This window comes from Lipotes vexillifer, unplaced genomic scaffold, assembly GCF_000442215.2.
Source record: "Lipotes vexillifer unplaced genomic scaffold, Lipotes_vexillifer_v1.1 scaffold262, whole genome shotgun sequence".
In the NCBI taxonomy this organism is placed as follows: domain Eukaryota; kingdom Metazoa; phylum Chordata; class Mammalia; order Artiodactyla; family Lipotidae; genus Lipotes; species Lipotes vexillifer.
Window position 1 is genome coordinate 821,940 of NW_006798529.1, and position 18,807 is coordinate 840,746.

An 18,807-nucleotide genomic window follows, 5' to 3' on the forward strand; every position below is an offset into this window, starting at 1 on the left:
TGCTGCCTAGAGCAGATGCAGCCATAGACAACATGCAAATGAATAGGTGAGGCTGTGTTCCAATAAAACTTTACTTGTGGACTTTGAGATTGAGTAATTTTCATGTCCTAAGATATCATTCTTCTTTTGATTTTTTTTCAATCATTCAAACATGTAAAAACCACTCGATTCAATGACCATGTAAAAGCAGACAATGGCCAAATTTGGCCTGTCCCTGTTAGTTTGCCAACTGCTGATCAACATAGTACATTAATACCAGCACAGGGTGATCAGGTTCATTGCTAAAGAAGTGATTCGGAGAATATATGGTCTGAATTCTGAGAGTGCTTTCACTCTTGGTGTTCCGAGAGGCAACATCTACTCCTGTTCAGATAAATTAGCTTATGTGGGAGAAGATGCAGGCAGCTTTAGTTAACTGTTAAACTGTTTGGTTAACTAGAAACAGTTATGATAAGCAGCAATGGGCTCATAATAATAGAAGTCATAAATCATCTTATTGAGCTCACATTTATTGAGCACTTACTCTAAGCTAGGCACACTGTTCTGCATGCATTTCCACCTCCTTAACCCTTATAACAATCAAGCGAGGTAGGTATTATTTCTACCATCACTTTGAAAATGAGGAAACTGAGGCCTGAGGAAGTTAACTAACTTGCCAGAGGGCACAGAGCTGATGAAGGGCGCATCCAGAACACATTGGGACATGTGGTTCAGAGATGAGAATGTGGAAAGTGCCATGCAGAAGTACAGATCTGGAACCCATGAGTCAAATTGTCTGGCCTCCAATCAAGACTCCACCACTTGCCAGCTCCAAGAAAAACTTCCTAATTTCTCTGAGCCTTGGTTTCCTCATCCATGAAACAGAACAATAGTTGTATCTATTTCACAAGCTGAGGTTGAGAAATAAATGAATTTAGGGTTCATAGCTAGTGCCCAATAATGTTGGCTAATGATACCATCGACCAGGAATTATCCTCAGGTTTCTCACACTTATTTATACACGGTACCATATTACATCCTTTGCTTTGAGCTAATCCCATTCTGACTTTGAGAGATTCTTCTAGAGCCATTCTTTGCATCAGGATTTGGCAAAAGAGGCCATGCTCACTCCATCTATAAACATAAAATGTATAGTATTTTAAACAGCCCTGGAATGTCCTCAGGCCTTTTCAGACAGCCCTGGTCTATCTCCCAGGAGTCTGCATGCAGTCCCTTTGGTCTGAAAACCTCAGCCACATCCAGCACTGCTGATAGAATACAGAGTCAGTGGGCTTGAAGGGACCAGGAGGTGGACCCTTCTGCCTCCTGGCCTAGCAGAGGGGACAGCATGAAAATCATTCCCTCCAGCGCTCTGGGCCCGCAGCCCCTCCCTCAGGCTTCTCTCACCTTGGGAAAAATCCATAGCATCAGCTCAGCTAAACTCCATCTGGTTTTATGTGAAAACCCCTAATTATTTTAGGCAATGGAATTCCTAAGTGTCACGGATTTTCTTTTCAGTAATTCTTGGTTTAGAAATCAAGATCAGAACCTACCACCACGTATTCCAAGTGTTCCCATTCCCCAAACTTCAGTGACTGCCTGTGACTGTAGGATAAAGTTCAAATTGTTTTTTTTTTTCTGATATTCAGGGTCTTTCAAGCTCTCATTCATCTACTTATGCAACAGAGGTTTATCAGTTCCTATTACTATCTTTCAAGTATTTTAATAAGCACATGTAAGCATCTCTAAAGTTGGAGTGCACCTTAAAATCCCACAGCCTGTACCCATCGCTCTATACCAAAGGTGGTCATGACACAATCAGGGCCTGCACGTGTGTGCATGTCAAAAGGCTACTAGCATTGAATCTTGCAGAGCTGCAGAGATAACTGTAACCAAGAGATGATGGTATAGCACCTTTTTAAACCCCTAGGACTCAAACGGTTGTGGGAAGGTGATAAGCCAGTTAGGTTTAGCAACATTCCCAAGGAGTAAAAAATCGGTGGGTTCCACATACTTGCAAAGCAGACTTAATAGCTCAGCATCAATGACCATAACTCTTTAAAGAAATGCAGCATCACCAACACTCTGGATGGCAGAGAAAATAGTACTATATGGAGAAAGAAAACCACAGACTCTAATTGAAAAAGTGATTCAGGAAAGTTGCAATCTGCGAGTAAGTTTTAAGACTACCATAACCATATTCCTTTTCTATCACAACAGCAATATATGATAAAAATCTGTCTACTTAAGTCTAAAGGATTGTTTTCCCATAAGTATAAAATAAAATTTATAAGTAATAAGAAAGCATCATGCCATTGTTTTATTTTCAATCCTTTCTTTCTTTTTCTTTCTTCCTTTCTTTCTTTTTCTTTCTTTCTTTCTTTCTTTCTTTTTCTTTCTCTCTCTCTTCCTTCCTTCCTTCCTTCCTCCCTTCCTTCCTTCCTTCCTTCCTTTCTTTCTTTCCTTTTTTTTAGTGGCACATACAATATTGTTTCATCTTACAATTGATTATATCTTAGATTCAATAAAATATGGTTGTGTGCTGATCATGGTCTAGAATCAGGGGCACAGATGAACAGAAGTGGTCTTTTCTCTTAAGGACTTACCGTTCTGTATAAAAGGACATCAGTCCCTAGGTCTTCTAGGTACCATCTCTCTGGACTGCCCTTTTCCCTCTTGGTTCATTCCTACTTATCCTTCAAGGTCCAGGTTAAGTAACTCCCTACTGAGATGTTTTCCCAGATAATGTGTCTGCAGAAATAGCGTCTTCCTCTTTTGTATGTCTATAATGTTTTTCTCACAGTCATGAGTTCCACAGCCAGGGACCTTGGTTTAAATCCTGGCAGCTCTGCTTGAACAAGACAATTAAGCCTGCTGGACCTCAGTTTCTTCCTGTATATGGTGCACATGTATCTCATGCTCAGCTTTCATGGCTGTTTTGAGGATTAATTACATTAATACAGGTAGGGCCCTTAGAAGAAGTTAGCATAAGGTAAGTGGAATTGACCATTTTTCAAGCCACTTTGTCAGCATTGCTCCCACTGTCATTTGATTCATTGTGATGTGGGTCTGCATGTAGGCTCCATGAGAGCTGTAATGGTGTCTGATGTCAGCCTCATTTCTCTCCCTGCACGTAGTACAGCATTTGGCTCAGAGTAGGGAGTCACTCATTAAGCCCTTCAACAAACATTTATTAAATTAAATACCTGGCATGTATTAGCCACTGTTCTAAGCTCTGGTCCTCGAGAGCTTGAAAAATATTTGTTGAACAAATGAGCTAATGATTATTCACTTTACAAAGAATGAGGTGATACTCAGAAGACAACCAAGCAATCCCTGCTTGGCCAAAGGACAGAATTCTCTAGAAGTCAGCAGCTGAAAACAGTCTGAAAACTCTGGATGCAATTTGTCATGTTTGTTTATTTTTTTGGGCTAATCAATACTCTCTTAAAGTTACAGCTGGCTCAGCTGACAACATGGTCTTCTAGACTTCTCTCTGGCTCAGCCTACTTCCTTAAAGGGGTTATTCCTGACTCAGCAAGGGCCATGGGACTCTTTGTGATATAAAGGCCCTCCATCTGCAGGAATTTGGGGTCTTAGATTCCAAGAGTTCCATCTCCAGCTGCACACTTACCCATCACTCTGGTCTACCAGCTCTCTAGTCTCAGCCATGGAACTCATTTCCAGTCTGTAATCCTTCCCTTTGCTCAACCCTTCCAAGTTGATTTGGATTCAACTTCTCTTTTGGTTCTTTGTTGGCTCTATTTTGGTTTCTCTACCCCAGTTCTTCCTCCCCAAGGATAACTTGGTAGGTAGCGCTTGTGTTTGCTGCCATCCAGTCTGGGGATCTGCCTTGCCTTTGACACTCTCATAGGCCACCTCCCTGAAAGCATGGAGAGAAAGGTACTATGTAGCTATTAAGAGAGCTCACCAAACTGACTGGAACAGAGTCAGTTTGTTTCTGGAACTATGTAATCATTTGGGCCAATGAGTTGTGAGCTAAAGAAATAGGTGCCACTTCTAGCGATACTATTTATTTGCCTGTCAGAGATCCTCTGGGTCTCTCTGTCCCTCTGCTTCAGTGACCAGCACAGTCAAGATGGCAGCTGACCATCAACGTGAGCCTTGGAGTGAAAGATGAAGCAGAAATTCATTGGACTTATGACAGGCATGGAGCATGAGAAAGAAAGAAAGCTTAGTTCCTGTAAGGTTACAGATATCTGGAGGTTTCTTGTACCACAGCATAATGTAGAGAATCCAGACTGATAAGGGCACACATGCTTTCTACATCCTTGACTTCCATTTCCTTTTGGGTTATTGTAGTGACCCATTAACTGTCAGTATAATGTAGATTAAATCCACGTGATATTTTTGGTATGGCATCAGCCAAACATGTCAAGATCTGTATATCTGTCTCCTATGGGAGATGGTCTCTGTTGCCAAGTTGTATGTTGACAAACCAGTTCTGGCGTTTATTACAATTGAAAAGTAGCAGAAGGCTGTCTAATAGAACGACTACCGTTTAGTGAACAGGGCTGGAATTAGGTAATGATGGCAGGTGACGTTATAAGCAATCGTGCTCGATGCAGGGTTCGTTTAGATTCATTCATAGTGTGGAGTCATTTCCAAATGCCAGTCTCCAATCTGCATGCTGCAGCCGTGTCTAATATTTCTAAACATATTTCAGCTCAGTGACACCTTAATGGTACACGATAACACTTGGCCTCCCTCTTAGAAAAATGGATACTCTCATTTCTCTAAACATTGGGCCTTTACCTTGAACCATTTCCATTTAAATGCAAATTTCAATCATGTCCACCTTCCTGTGTTCCAACGTGAGCCTATGGAAATGATAGCAGCTTGAATCCAAATTTTGAGAGGCTGAGAGCTGTTCCCCACAGGGGTCCTAGACAGGATAAATGGTTCTTTTTTTGTCTTGGTCCTGTGTTGCTATGATTAGTCTCAAAGGGAATGTTTTGCTTCTATTGAGTGGAGTGGCTAGGTCAGAAGAGGGAAGGTCAGCCTCCAGAACTAAGGACACAGGATGGAGGTATCACATGGAGTTCCCCGAAGTGACCTAGTGCCATTTTAATGTGCTCTGGCTTATACTTTTAGTCCTGGACTCCCAAAGACAGAATTCAGGGCCCACAATCTCCTAAAGGGCTCCGAGGGACAATGGCTGCCTGGCGTTTCTTCCCTGAGGGAGGCCTCTGTTTCTCAGCACATGCCTCTCATCTTCATCAAGTCCTGCGTTAGAGTCCAGGCCTCCCTGGCCTGAGTATCCTTCCTTGTCTACAGACAGGATGCTGGGAGCCAGGCCAGGCCAGGCCAGGAGAGCAGAGCCACAGTAGGGCAGTAAGGTCAGTATGACCTGCAGTGGTATTTACTGAGCTGAGCCCTTAGTGGGGTAAAGGACATTTCTGAGGGCCTCCAGAGTCCCACCTAGTGAAAGAACCAGGGCCCAGTGACCAAGGCTACTGGGACTTCAGAAGATTCTGGAAGTCTGTCTCTTAGAGGAAAGAGCATGAGTTCTGGAACCACACTGACTGGGTTCAAACTGGACCATGCCATTTCCTAGCTATGGCATTGTGGGTGAGTGCATTTAACTGGGCTTCTGTTTTCACACAGAAATAGAGACAAGAATAGTAGTTGAACTCTTGGCATCGTGGTAAGGATAAACATGCTAATAATTCATGTCATCAGCTTACAGTAGTGCCTGGCCCTCTCTAAGTACCCCGGGAAGGTCTCTGAGGGAAAGGTACAAGGAGGACGGCTGGATGCAATGGTGTTCACTTCTTTCCTTTGTTGCTTGATTGACCCAGTGGGTCACCCTGTGTTCAGCAGAGAAATCCTTCCAGCCAAAAGATTTTTACTTGGCATTGGAAAGGGGGAGAACAGGGTGGCTATTATGAAGGCCTTTTAAAAAAATTTATTTTACTGAAGTATAGCTGGTTTACAATGTTGTGTTAATTTCTGCTGTACAGCAAAGCGATTCAGTTATACATATATGTACATTCTTTTTCATATTCTTTTCCAGTATGGCTTATCACTGGATATTGAATATAGTTCCCTGTGCTATACAGTAGGACCTTGTTGTTTGTCCATTCTACATGTAATAGTTTGCATCTACTAATCCCAAACTCCCAATCCATCCCTCCCCATCCCCTCTCCCCCTTGGTGATCACAAGTGTGTTCTCTATGTCTGTGAATTTGTTTCTGTTTCATAGATAAGTTCATTTGTGTCATATTTTAAGTTCTACATATAAGTGATATCATATGGTATTTATCTTTCTTTTTTTGACTTACTTCATTTAGTATGATAATCTCTAGTTGCATCCATGTTGGTACAGATGACATTATTTCATTCTTTGTTATAGCTGAGTAGTATTCCATAGTATATATGTACCACATCTTCTTTATCCATTCATCTGTTGATGGACATTTAGGTTGCTTCCATGTCTTGGCTATTGTAAATAGTGCTGCAATGAACATTGGGGTGCTAGCATCTTTTCAAATTAGAGTTTTCTCCAGATATATGCCCAGGAGGGGATTGCAGGATCATATAGCCCTGGCTTGTTTAGAGACCAGAGAAATCCCTTGGGGAAACACTACTACGGAGGAGAAGGAAATAGGGTTGTTGTTGAAGGGAAGGTGAAAGGGAAGATTCTGCACTGGCGTGGGACTTGGCCCTAGGGGCTTGGTGGTCAGAAACTGCATGCTATTGCCATTGTGAATTAGTATAGGGTAGTCTATTCCCCACCGGGAAGCGGCGGATGTGTCTGACTAAACTTCAATTTGACTACAGGTGTCATTAATTAAAGAAAATGTCAAGGGCCAAGGGATGGTGGGTATAGTGCTGGATGGACAGCTCCGGGGAGGGTTTTTGCTTCGGGACTTTGTTCTTGAATAGAAGTTGAAGCAAAGGTGGTAAGACCTCAGAGGAGGGTGTCTAGGAGAACAGGGGATGCCAGACCATGTCCTCTGTACATTCCCATGCACATGTGGATAATAATGGCTCTGAGAAGTTCCCACGAAAGGGACCCATATACTTGTGCTTCTTCTGAACATCTCCAAAGATATTAGCATATGGAACTCCCTTCTGGACTCAACACTGCCCAAAAAGTTGTGGAACTGGTGGGAAATAGCACTTTACTTAAACATTCAGTTCATGTCATTACAGCCTCGACTGAATCTTTGCTTATTGCCAGGCACCGAGCTGGCCTCGTGGAAGCAACAGATCTGCACACACTATGTCCCAGAATGGGTTAAGGGTCGAAGGGGAGAGACCGACGTATAAGCCAACCTTTAAATTACTGCGTAATAAGTGCCACAGAAAGGACATCTAACCCACGCTAGGAGGGATCCACAGAAGAGATTGTGGGTGAGCTGAGTCCTAAATATAAGCAGGAGCCAGCCAGGTAGTGGAAGGGGATTTGTGGATTCAGTCCTTAAATGGATTTCTTCATTTCATTCTTGGTTACGTGTTTGAGAATATTTGATCTATGAGTTTCCTTAGTTGTGATACATGGGACAAAAGGATATTCTGCTGGAATTTTCATGAAATAATTATGCTTTTGCTCTGGATTTGACCTGTGATTCCAATATAGCTCAGGGCCTGTCCCTCTTTGATATAGCATGAGTACGAACCTCCATGGGGGGCTGTGGAGAGCCTGGGCCTGGGACAGCAACCCTCCAGCTTCCTCTGGCCTCCCAGCCACCACCACACAAGCTATGGGTCATTGAGCTTACCTTCAGAATGATGAAGACAGCATCTCGTAGCAGAAAGTGCCCTGGACCAAAAGTCTGAAACCCTTGCTTGCAGTCTTGACTCTACCGTGCTGAGACCTTGGGTGATTAACACATGTCTGTAAAATATTTTTTTAATAAAAATATTTGGAAGAAATCCTGTGGCGCATCACCAGATCAGAGAAGTACTCAGTTATCTCAAGGGCTTTAGATCTCCACCCCTCCCAGCGGCAGCCCCTCCTTGAAATTCAGTGTCTCATCTATAAAACGAAGTCATTGGCTCTAACTCCAAGACAGCAGAGAGGGTCTGATGAGATGCTGTATATGACAGCACCTTGTAAACAAAGGAGCAAATGTGATTCCTTCTTCCCTACAAACCAAGAGGAATTTACAGACCTTGCCAATAAGCTTCGATAAGCAGCTCTAAGCTCTGGAAAGACCCAGAAAAAGCATTTGTCTGGAGCAGGTGTGAAAAAGGGACTGATACGCATTAACGCAGCCAGATACAATGAGGCTATTGCCTAAATGCTTTTTGGAGAAAAAAACCTCACAATCTAAGCCTGATTCTGGTCAAACCAAGCCCTTGAGCCCTGGGCGAGGAAACAGAGAAGGCTGAGGTCCACATAGTTGATAAACATGGAGCTGAATGCATGCATTTTGAACTATGACATGGAAAGCCAGTGGTGGTGGGGAGTTTTATTCAGAGGCTGGTGGTATAAGTATCTTGCTCAGAGGACCCAGAGGGGGACCTGATGTTCAGTTGGGGAAGGTTTCCAGTTTTGGCATTTAGAGTTTTATTTGAAGTTATTGATAGGAACACTGGCGTGAAAGACAGTAGCAGCTGGGGGTAAAGGAATTGCAATGAAGGCTGAAAAACAACCCAATGAGCACGGAAAAGCAACACAGAGCAAAGTAGGGGAATATTTGCATGGATGGGGTTTTTCCACGAGATTATAAAGTTCTTGAGAGCAAGAACTAGGTCTGAGGGACTTCCCTGGTGGTCCAGTGGTTAAGACTCCACGCTTCCATTGCAAGGGGCACAGGTTTGATCCCTGGTGGGGGAACTAAGATCCCATGTGACACAGCCAAATAAAAAAGAACTAGGTCTGATTTGAAAAGCCTGGCACAGAGGGTATAGTTTGGACACGTGCTTGTTCAAGGAATGAGTGGAGAAATGGGTGATGAATGAGTGAATTTGTATATGTGTTCATACACATGCTTCCTCCCTTCACCTCTCTCATCATCACCACAGTCACTGTCTCACCAGCTCTTCTCTATCCTGAAGGCATCATCCCTCCCTCACATCTGCTATTGGCCGGCCCCATCTTGTCCTCTGGCTTCTGCTCAGATGTTTCCCAGCTGCCTTCAAGGGACCAACTCCTATGCTGGTGACCCCGTCACTTGTCACCCTCGCCACTCAGCACTGGTTCACGATGCTCCACAGTGCTCACCATTCTTCGGAATTAGTTAAGTTATAAAGTTATATTTGTCACTGTCTGTTCCTCCACCCCTCATGGGAATACCAGCTGCCCCGAAGAATGGAGTATGGTGATCCTGGTAACCTCTGTTTGCCCAGAAACTGGTACTGCACCCAATACACACAGATGCTCAATAACTATTGATAGAATGTATTAAGGACTCTTTATCAAGCTTATTGTAGATACTATTTGTGAAGCACAGAGGTCTCCTAGGCCGTGGTTCTTTATATACATTGCAATTCCTTGTGCTACTGTAGAATAGGTCTTGTCAACCCCATTTTATAGATTAGCTATCTCAAAACACATGTGCGCACACCCGTGCACAGGAAGTTGTGCTCCTTTTAGCAGAAAGCTTCTGCCGACCTCAGAAAGTCCTCAAAAGTGTGATGGCAAAGGTCTGAATTTTGTGGGCTGAGCCCAGCTCGCCAAGACTCTAAGACACAGGGGGTAAGCAGGACGTGTATTTAAGGACACCCCTCTTCCAGGGCCAGCTCCAGTTTCCCAGGGCCACGAACACAAACGTGCACTGCATGAGGGGGCTGGTTCTCAGCAGATGGGGGGCCCTCCCTGCCAGGCGGGGGCATGCTAACTGAAGTCAGATGTTGCAGCTTCAGGAGACAGGCCAGTCCCTGTACGTTTGGGAGAACTTGAAAGAATTCTGGAAGAGCCATAAATCTTGGACTGGAGTCTTTTATCAAGCTCTAATTTATCATGGTCTCTTAATTACTTTGACTGGAGAAGTCATAATCCATATGTATTGGAAATTTGGTTGGCCCAGGCCTGTTTCTCATGACAAGGGCAGCTCTTGACACACGCAATTTAACTTAGAGTGGTTCCACTTGGCAGTGACTGCGCCTGTGTCCCGCTGCTGGTTGTGCTTATTCCCCCGGCAGAAATTCTCTCACCATCTCCAAAGTGCCATGTCCTGCATTTGCCCATAAGGTACAGGCAGAGGAAGAGAGTCTCTCAAGAAACTTGGTATCGACTGGAATAAAAAGAAAACTAGACAATTCCAACCGAATGTGATAAATGGCATAAACGCCAAGCATGGGGTGTTGTGTGGTCACCTAGAAAAGGCACAGGACTAAGCCTAGGGCATCAGGGAAGGCTGCCTGAAGGAAGTGGTGCCATCTTGAGACTTACAGACTTTCGGAAACCAGAGGCCATGTGAAGGCCTGGAAGAAGATGATAACACGGAATGTTGGAGAACTAACATGAGCCAGGTGTGTGGCTTTATAGGCATGTTGATAAGGCCTGGCACACAGTAGGGCCTATTCTCTGAACTCCAGACAAATCTAACATGCCTACTTGGCATCTCTATTCAGTTGGCCGATGGGCCACCTCAAACTTAACATGGGCAAAACATGACCAAAACTCTTGCCACATTCCACTCCCCACCCCTCTCCCCGCAAGCTCCTGTCCCATCTCAATTCTTCCCCATCTCAGCCCTGGTACCACCATACATCCATCTGATCAGGCCCCAAGCCTAGAAATCAAGTTTGCTTATTCCCTTCTGTAAACTCCCTCATCCAGTGCATCAAAGAGTTCAGCTGGTTTTACCTTCAGAATGAATTCCGAGTCTGTTCAGGTATCAGCCCCACTGCTACCATCCCATTCCAAGCCTCTACCTGCTTTGCCCAAATCCTGCTGGTGTCTCCCATGGAGGATTCTGGACTCATCTAGCAGGATTCTGTCATGGTAGTCTCAGCGCCCCCAGTGCTGAGCATGCCTGCCTAGGTATACAGGTCTGCTGGTGCATGCTTAGAACTCTATTTGGAAAAAAAAAAGAAGGTACCATCTGTTTGCAGGACATATGTTAAGTTAACCTTAAAAATACATTCCAATACACATTAGGTACAGACAAATACTGTTTGATTCCAGTTAAACAAGGTACCTAGAATAGTCAAATCCTAGAGTCAGAAAATATATTGGTAGATGCCAGGGGCTGGGGAGAGGGGCGGGGGGATGGGGGGCGGGAATGGGAAGTTAGCGTTTAAAGGGGACAGAGCTTCAGTTTAGGAAGGTGAAAAATTTGGGAGATGGATGACGATGAGAGTTGCATGACAATGTGAATGCACTTAGTGCCACTGAACTGCACAGTTAAATATGGTTAAAATGGTATGTTTTGTATTATGTGACTTTTACCACAATAAAAAAAAGACATTAAAAAAAAGAAAATAGTGAAAACTGTTCAATTTGCCTTCAGTCCCCTGCAATGTATGTTTGGTAAAGGCAGAGGACAGTGTAAATGGAAAACCCTCCCCATTTGGAGAGCAGTCCCATCATGTCTGCATCATTGAGGGGCCCCAGGCCTGTGTTGAGTCAGAGGTTTGGGGATCCCAGACATGATCTTTGACCTAATGCAGTGTACAGTCTAGTGGGTGGGAGAGGTAAATGACCAGAGCATCATGACAGAGCGGGAAAGGGCTCTGAAGAAAGTGATCACGGGGTGCTGGAGGAACTGATACAGGCAGGGGATGAAGGGGAGTGAGTCGACTCTGAAAGGGAAGCTTCCTCAGGGCAGGAAAGGCAGTGGTGGTCGGGGTGCAGGGGAGACGGCAGTGATCATTTTAAGCTCTTTACTGAGGGTTACCTTCCGCACCGTTTGCTTTTTGACATGGTGTAATCATTAGTAGCTGCCCCACCTCCCAACCCCATTCATTATCCAAGGTGTCCCAGTATCAACTGTTTTACAGCCACCCCATTTCTGGGGGAACATCACCACGTCCAAGACATACAGCTAATGGCAGGAGGGGCTCAGTCCCAACGCACAGTGGACTGAGGTGGAACCCTTTGCTTTGAAAAAGGTCCCCAAGTAGTTCTGATGCCACATCCACCTTCCTGTGCATGAATGCTCACTGGCTTGGGGCCCACGCGGGCATCCTGAGAAGCTCCTGTGTGCTGGGCCCCAGCTGAACACTGTCAGCCCGACCGGCCGGGTGAGGGGAGATCACCTCTCTATGGTGCAGGTGAAGAAACAGGAAGCTGGAGATCTTGCAACATTTTCCCAAGGTCACATACTCAGCCCAGGCTGGAACTAGTATCGTCTGGATTAAGAATTTATTCTCTTTCTTTACTCTTTGCTGATCCTCACTTTGGCCCTTTCTGAGAGACCTAGAAGCCAGAACCAAGTGAATTTGTTACTATTCCACTGGCATATTTCTTTAGCCTATTTTGTTGTTTCTATTTTGGCTGTTGGTGACAACTGCCCTCCTTCAGATGTGCCAGTGAAGAAAGTTTCAAGTCCATGGACATCAACCAGATTTGGGTTACCAGCCACAACCTGACTCATGGTATCACCTACATACACCTTTCCAGGGTCAGGAGGGCAGTTTATTAGAGCTTTATTTGCTCACTGCAGAACAGAACAAACACAGGTTTTATGCTGCCTCACTGACTCCCCATTCAAACTGGTAGGAAAGCTGGGCTTAAGGGAAGTTGTTCAAGAACTATAAATCGCCTTCAGTTAATAGACCTCACAGGTGCCTTCCCATCCTGCCTCAATGTCTTTGTCAACTGTTAACCACTACTGATTTATCCTGGGAAGCACACACCTATTGACAAATATATTGCAAGCAACCTCATGCATTATGGAATGTCCACTAAGTGTCAGGTATTTAGCAAATAACAATCTTACAAGTCAGTCCATATCAGATCGTTTTAACAGATGAGGACCCTGAAATTGGGGGGTGTAGTGACTTTTCCTATTGGTGCCACAGCGAGTAAGATGTGGAATTAAGACATCCACCAATGTTGGTCTGATTCCAATCCTGTATCTTTGCTTCACATCAGGCTACTTCTGTCTCTCCATTGAAAGGAAGGGTGCCGAATAATGAATCAGGAATAAACTTTGAGTTCAAAGTATTGACAGTTAAAAGGGGCTCATAAAATGGCACTCCTGATATAAAATAGGCAAACACACGGTGGTGGTACTCTCCTGGGCTATTTTGGAGATAAGCACAGTACTTATTTGGCTGGAATGCTGTGTGTGTGTGCGTGTGTATGAGCAACTATATGTGTGTGTATATGTTGTGGATTTTGTGCATGTGCATGCATGTGCTTGTTTTGTGTCTGTGTGTGCATGTGCAACTTTCGAAAAGTAAGTTGCAATCAGATTCCGTAAAAGTTAAGACTATGACCAGAAGCCTGTGTTGTTCTACACTGTCAGTAGGAAACCAATGGTAATTTTTGACTTGGAAATATGAGTAAGGTATGAAACTACCTGTAGGATGACTGTTTTCCCAACTGATTCTCCATTCAAGCCTTAATTTGGGGGCTTGTCCTTATACAGGAAATTCTAGGCAATCAATAGCATTTATTTACCAAACATTTATTCAGTCAGCAAGCATTTAGTAAAACCTATTACTTGGCAGATACTGGTTCACTTCAATATTAACAACTGCAATTGAATAGGGAAAATACATACGTGAAGAGAGCATTGCAAAACAGTGTAACGGAGTTGATAAAGACAAATATGGAAGATTATGTACATGTAAGAGTTTTAAAACAAACCTAAAAATTAATGAAACACTTCTTTCAGGTGTCATTGCCTAGGCTCAATCTTATAAGATGACTAGAAGTTAGCTAGGGAATGTGAAGGTACCCCAGAAAGAGGGGACTGGAAGAAAGAAGATATGGGGGCAAAGCATCTCCAGGTGATGGCAGAGATATTTATCATATCACTGAATAACCAGGTGTTCCTCTGAATTGCCCCTTTGTAAGAGGGAGGACCACATGAACACTTCTACCTATAGGCTGTGAACAGAAGTGCTGCGTCACTTCTAGGCTCAAGCATTTAAGAGCTACTGTGGAAATCTCAGCTCTTTTCCCCGTTACTCCAACCATGGGGTCCACATGATGCGATCAAAGCATACTGGATCCCTGAGTCGCTTCATGGAGGACAACTTCCCTGGAGGGTCTCCCAATATGCATCAGAGTTTGGGTTCAACCATTGAGATGTTGAGGTTAACTTATTATTGCAGCCTAGTATGATCTACCCTGATTCATAGAGGGGTGCTGGGACTCTAAGCAGTTTTGACATTGCCAAAGGATGAAGAACAAAGCAGAGGAAGGAGTAGCCTGCAAACTTCTTGTCTGAACTGGGAGCTTCTTGAAGCTGCTACTTTCTGACTGATGCTAAATTTCTCTTTTTATCGTTCCCACTGAGAAGGAATGGCGTCTGGAGGGTCTGATAAAGCAATTTCAGCAAAACTGAGAAAGAATGAATATACGTATTTCTATAACTGAGTCACTATGCTGTACACTTGAAGTAATACAACATTGTAAATCAACTCTACTCCAATAAAGGTAAAAAAAAATAAAAACTGAGAAAAAGTGTTCCTTCCTTCCCCTTTCCCTTTCTCAATCATCTGGCCCTACAAATCTTAGTCAAACCAATAGCTGGGTCTTAGCCAACCAAAGTCTCCTTCATGGGTGCAGGGGATTTGTTTTGTATACTGCTGAATCTTAGGAGCCTAGAACTATGCCTGGCACAGTATTTATTGACTAAGCATCCCAAGAAGACCAACGTGACAGTATCTCCCTGAAGGCAGAGAAGGGTCACCTTGCAAATTTGAAGTCTGAAGATACATGTTTATGTCCCAGCTCTGCCTTTACCAGCAGCATTACCTTGAGTCAGTACTCCAGTCTCCCTGTACCTCAGCGTTCCCTTCCAGCAAATGAGGATTGCATGGCCACCTCCCAAATTTAAGGACATGCTTGCCTTATGAAGATGGACGTTTTCCCAAGCTCTAAAAGAAAGTAGAGGTTATACAACTTTTATCAATCATTTTTTTTTCCTCTTAGACCCTAGTAATTTGGTTGAAAGATAAGGTCCATTACCAGAGACAACTGGAAGTGTTGTTTGCAGCATTGCTTGAGGAGTTGGTAAAATACTTTGGACTTTAGAACCATCAAGGTATTAATTCTCTTTTATCTAAAACTTCCCTAGGCAGCAAAGTCACCCATATTCCACTGAACAACCACAAGAAAACTGGGTCTGTCCCCAGTCAGAAAATCTTGGGAAATCCCTGCACAGAGACAGTTCTAGGACTTCCAAGGTTTCTAAAAACTAGCAAATATGATCTTTTTTAGAAATCCAAGAAGGGTCTCTGAGATTGTATCCCATATCATTATAACAATGATAAATTTTTCATGACATCTCCAAAATATAGTAATATCTTGCACGTGTGCAACACTTTGCCCTTATTGTCCAATCATTAAAGCAATGCATGTTCATTGCAGAAATAGTCAACTGATAAAGATACATGTAACCATGTAGCTACTATCTGAGTGATTGCAATGTACCAGCCTCAAGTTAAAACAAGTTATAATTCAAAAAGTCACATGCACCTTAATGTTCATTGCTGCACAATTTACCATAGCCAGGTCATGGAAGCAACCTAAATGTCCATTGGCAGACAAATGGATAAAGAAGAATGTGGTACATGTACGGAATGGAATATTACTCAGCCATAAAAAGGAATGAAATTGGGTCATTTGTAGAGACGTGGATGCACCTAGAGACTGTGATACAGAGGAAAGTAAGTCAGAAGGAGAAAAACAAATATTTTATATTAATGCATATATGTGGAATCTAGAAAAAAATACAGATGAACCAGTTTGCAAGGCAGAAATAGAGACACAGATGTAGAGAACAAACGTATGGACACCAAGGCAGGAAAAGTGGGGTGGGGGGATGAATTGGGAGACTGGGATTGACATATATACACTAATATGTATAAAATAGATAACTAATAAGAACATGCTGTATAGCACAGGGAACTCCGCTGTACAGTAGAAACTAACACAACATTGTAAAACAACCATACCCAAATAAAAAAAATTAAAAAAAAAATAAAACAAGTTACATCTTGGGACTTCCCTGGTGGTCCAGTGGTTAAGACTCTGCACTCCCAATGCTGGGGGCCTGGGTTCGATCCCTGGTCAGGGAACTAGATCCCACATGCTGCAACTGAGACCAGGAGCAGCCAGATAAATAAATAAATATTAAAAAAAAATAAAACAAGTTGTATCTCTTAAATTTATCCTCACAACCATACTAGGAGGTGGATGTTATTATTATGTCCATTTAACAGATTGGGAAACAAAGGCACTGAACAAGCAAGCAACTTCCCCAAGCTTTGAAAGCTGGTAAGTAGCAAAGCTAGGATTCAAACGAAGGTAATCCAGTTCCAGAATATATGCACCTAACCAAGAATAACTAGAAATAGGTTTAAAATTACTTAATCTTACTCTTACGGGCTCAACTGTGTCCCTCCAAAATTCATATGTAAAATCCCTAATACCTTGTACCTCACAATGTGACTATATTTAGAGACAGAGCCTAGAGAGAGGTAATCAAGGTTAAATGGACCTTAGTCCAATCTGACTGGGGTCCTTACAAGAAGAGGAGATTAGGAGACACACAGTGATACCAGGATACAGGCACATAAAGGGACGACTATGTGAAGAGGCAGCAAGGGGGGCCCGTCTTGAAGCCAAGGAGAGAGGCCACAGAAGAAACCAAACCCAAAAAAACCTTGATCTTGGACTTCTACCCTCCATGAATGTGGAAAAATACATTTCTGTTATTTAAGTCCCCCAGTCTGTGGTATTTTGTTATGGCAGCCCCAGCAAACTAACACACCAACATAAGCTAACACACACTATATAGTCATTCAGTCACTCAACAAACATCTACTGGGCAATTTGCAAATATGTCTCTGACCATGCTAGGTCCTGGGTGGACAAAGTCTCCTTCTACAAGACCTTTATTCTGAATGAATTTATTGTCCATGTTTGCCTGTGCAGGGCCCTGTCCTGACGAAACAGACCTAAGATGATATGAGATGATGCATTATGACAATTTCATTCATTCATTCATGCAACATGTATTTATTCATACTTCTTTAGGAACAAGCCACCAGGGTATGGAGATAAGAGCTTGGGAAAGTGGCCCTGATCCCCAGGCTGCAGGTACACCCCAGATGGGTGACCATCAGAGTTCTGGTCCTGGAGTCAGTCTTCAGAGGTTCAAGTCTCAGCTATGCCAGCTTTTGGCTGTGTGACTACGGACAGGGTTCTTAAACTCTCTGACTCTGTTTTATAACTATCAGGAGGGTATCAGAGAGTCTCTACCAGGAAAGTCTGCTGTGAGGAAGTTGTACAACTACGCATGTGAACTCCTCAAGCCAGTGGAGACTTCCTTTTACCCTTGCAGTGATGATCAGTCACAATTAAGCACAGAATGGCAGTGTCATTAGGATGCATTTTGAATGTTCCCACCAAAGACATCTGCAGCCACAAGGCTGTACTGGTCACAGGGTGAGGAAAGCAGTCCTGTGGGAAGACTCAATCCTCAGAATGGTGGTCCAGCATTCCAACTTCTTTGGGTTAAAATTTTCTCATCTGAAAAATGGGAATTGTGTTATTTTCCTCATGTTTAGATATGTTGTGAGAGTTTGGGCACATGCTATTATTAATCTTCCATTTTGCACGTGAGGAGACTGAGGCCAGAGTGTCTCAGGAAGGAGGCCAAGGTCACACAGCTGCTAAATGTCAGACCATCCGTCTTTTGACTCCAGCATCTATGCCCTTAACCACAAGTGGGAGGGAAGAAATGGCCTGCATTTCCTTAAATGGCAGAAACTGGGCAAGGGGGAATCTCAGGGCGCGCTGAGGAGAGGATGTGGACGTGCTTGTAATACCCAAGGGACGAGCTCCAAGGACCCTCCAGGACATGGATTTGGTCAGCCCTCCCTTTTCTGGGGGACACAGTCCCAGCTTCCTCCACTTCTCCAACCAGCTAGGATTTGTTGTGGGAGACCAGAAAAATGGCTCCCTTCATACACCACCTGGAAATTGAGAGAAGGTTCTAAAAGCCCCATTAGTGTAGCTTGGTGTCATGCTTACTGTTCTTGAATTTTTTTTTTTTTTTTTTTGTAGTCCAAGAATAGTGCCTTAGAAAATTTTATTCTCATTTCACAATTAACAGTTTTTGCTTGGCTTTATTTTGTTTTTTTTCACACACTAGCCAAGAAGTAATAGAACCTTGACTCCAGGCCTCTGGGGCTGGGCTGTGGACATGGACCCACAGGCTCTGGGGGGAAGGGAGATTTAGGGCCACACCTTCCCCACTCTGTTCAGTTGTCCTTGCTTGTTTGTTTTTGGTTGAGGAGCAAAAAGGGTACTGAGACTTTGACAAGTGCAGAGTTTTACATTCTCACTAAAGTAGCCCCTGACTCTAGGCTCATTAAAGCCATCATGTTGGCAAAGATTCACTCAGGATATGAAATGTTGATTCCGACTCCATTGCCGATGGAGATAAACGAGGATGATCTGTATAACTTATTGAGGAATTTGTAATTTTGGATTCAAACTTGTCTCATCTGTCTGGCTTGGCCTCTACTTCTGCCCTGGGGCCAGAGCTGACCCTTTCTCATCCACTCTCTCGAGCTGACATGAGATTTGATGCTATGCCCTGGCATCAATATTTCTTTAGAAACCCAAGATGTTCTTAAGGCTTGGCTCAGACTTGGCTCTGCCCTTCTGTATTGGGCTAAATAGTGTCCTCCAAAAATTCATGTCCACCTGGAACCTCAGA

The 18,807-nt window shown here is 43.5% G+C and overlaps 1 non-coding gene across 1 annotated transcript; it reads left to right on the forward strand.

Moving 5' to 3' along the window:
• The first annotated feature begins 16,083 nt into the window (after positions 1-16,083).
• On the forward strand, positions 16,084-16,156 carry TRNAG-CCC (transfer RNA glycine (anticodon CCC)). Its single transcript has one exon. It is a non-coding gene; the product is annotated as a tRNA-Gly (tRNA).
• The last annotated feature ends 2,651 nt before the right edge of the window (positions 16,157-18,807 follow it).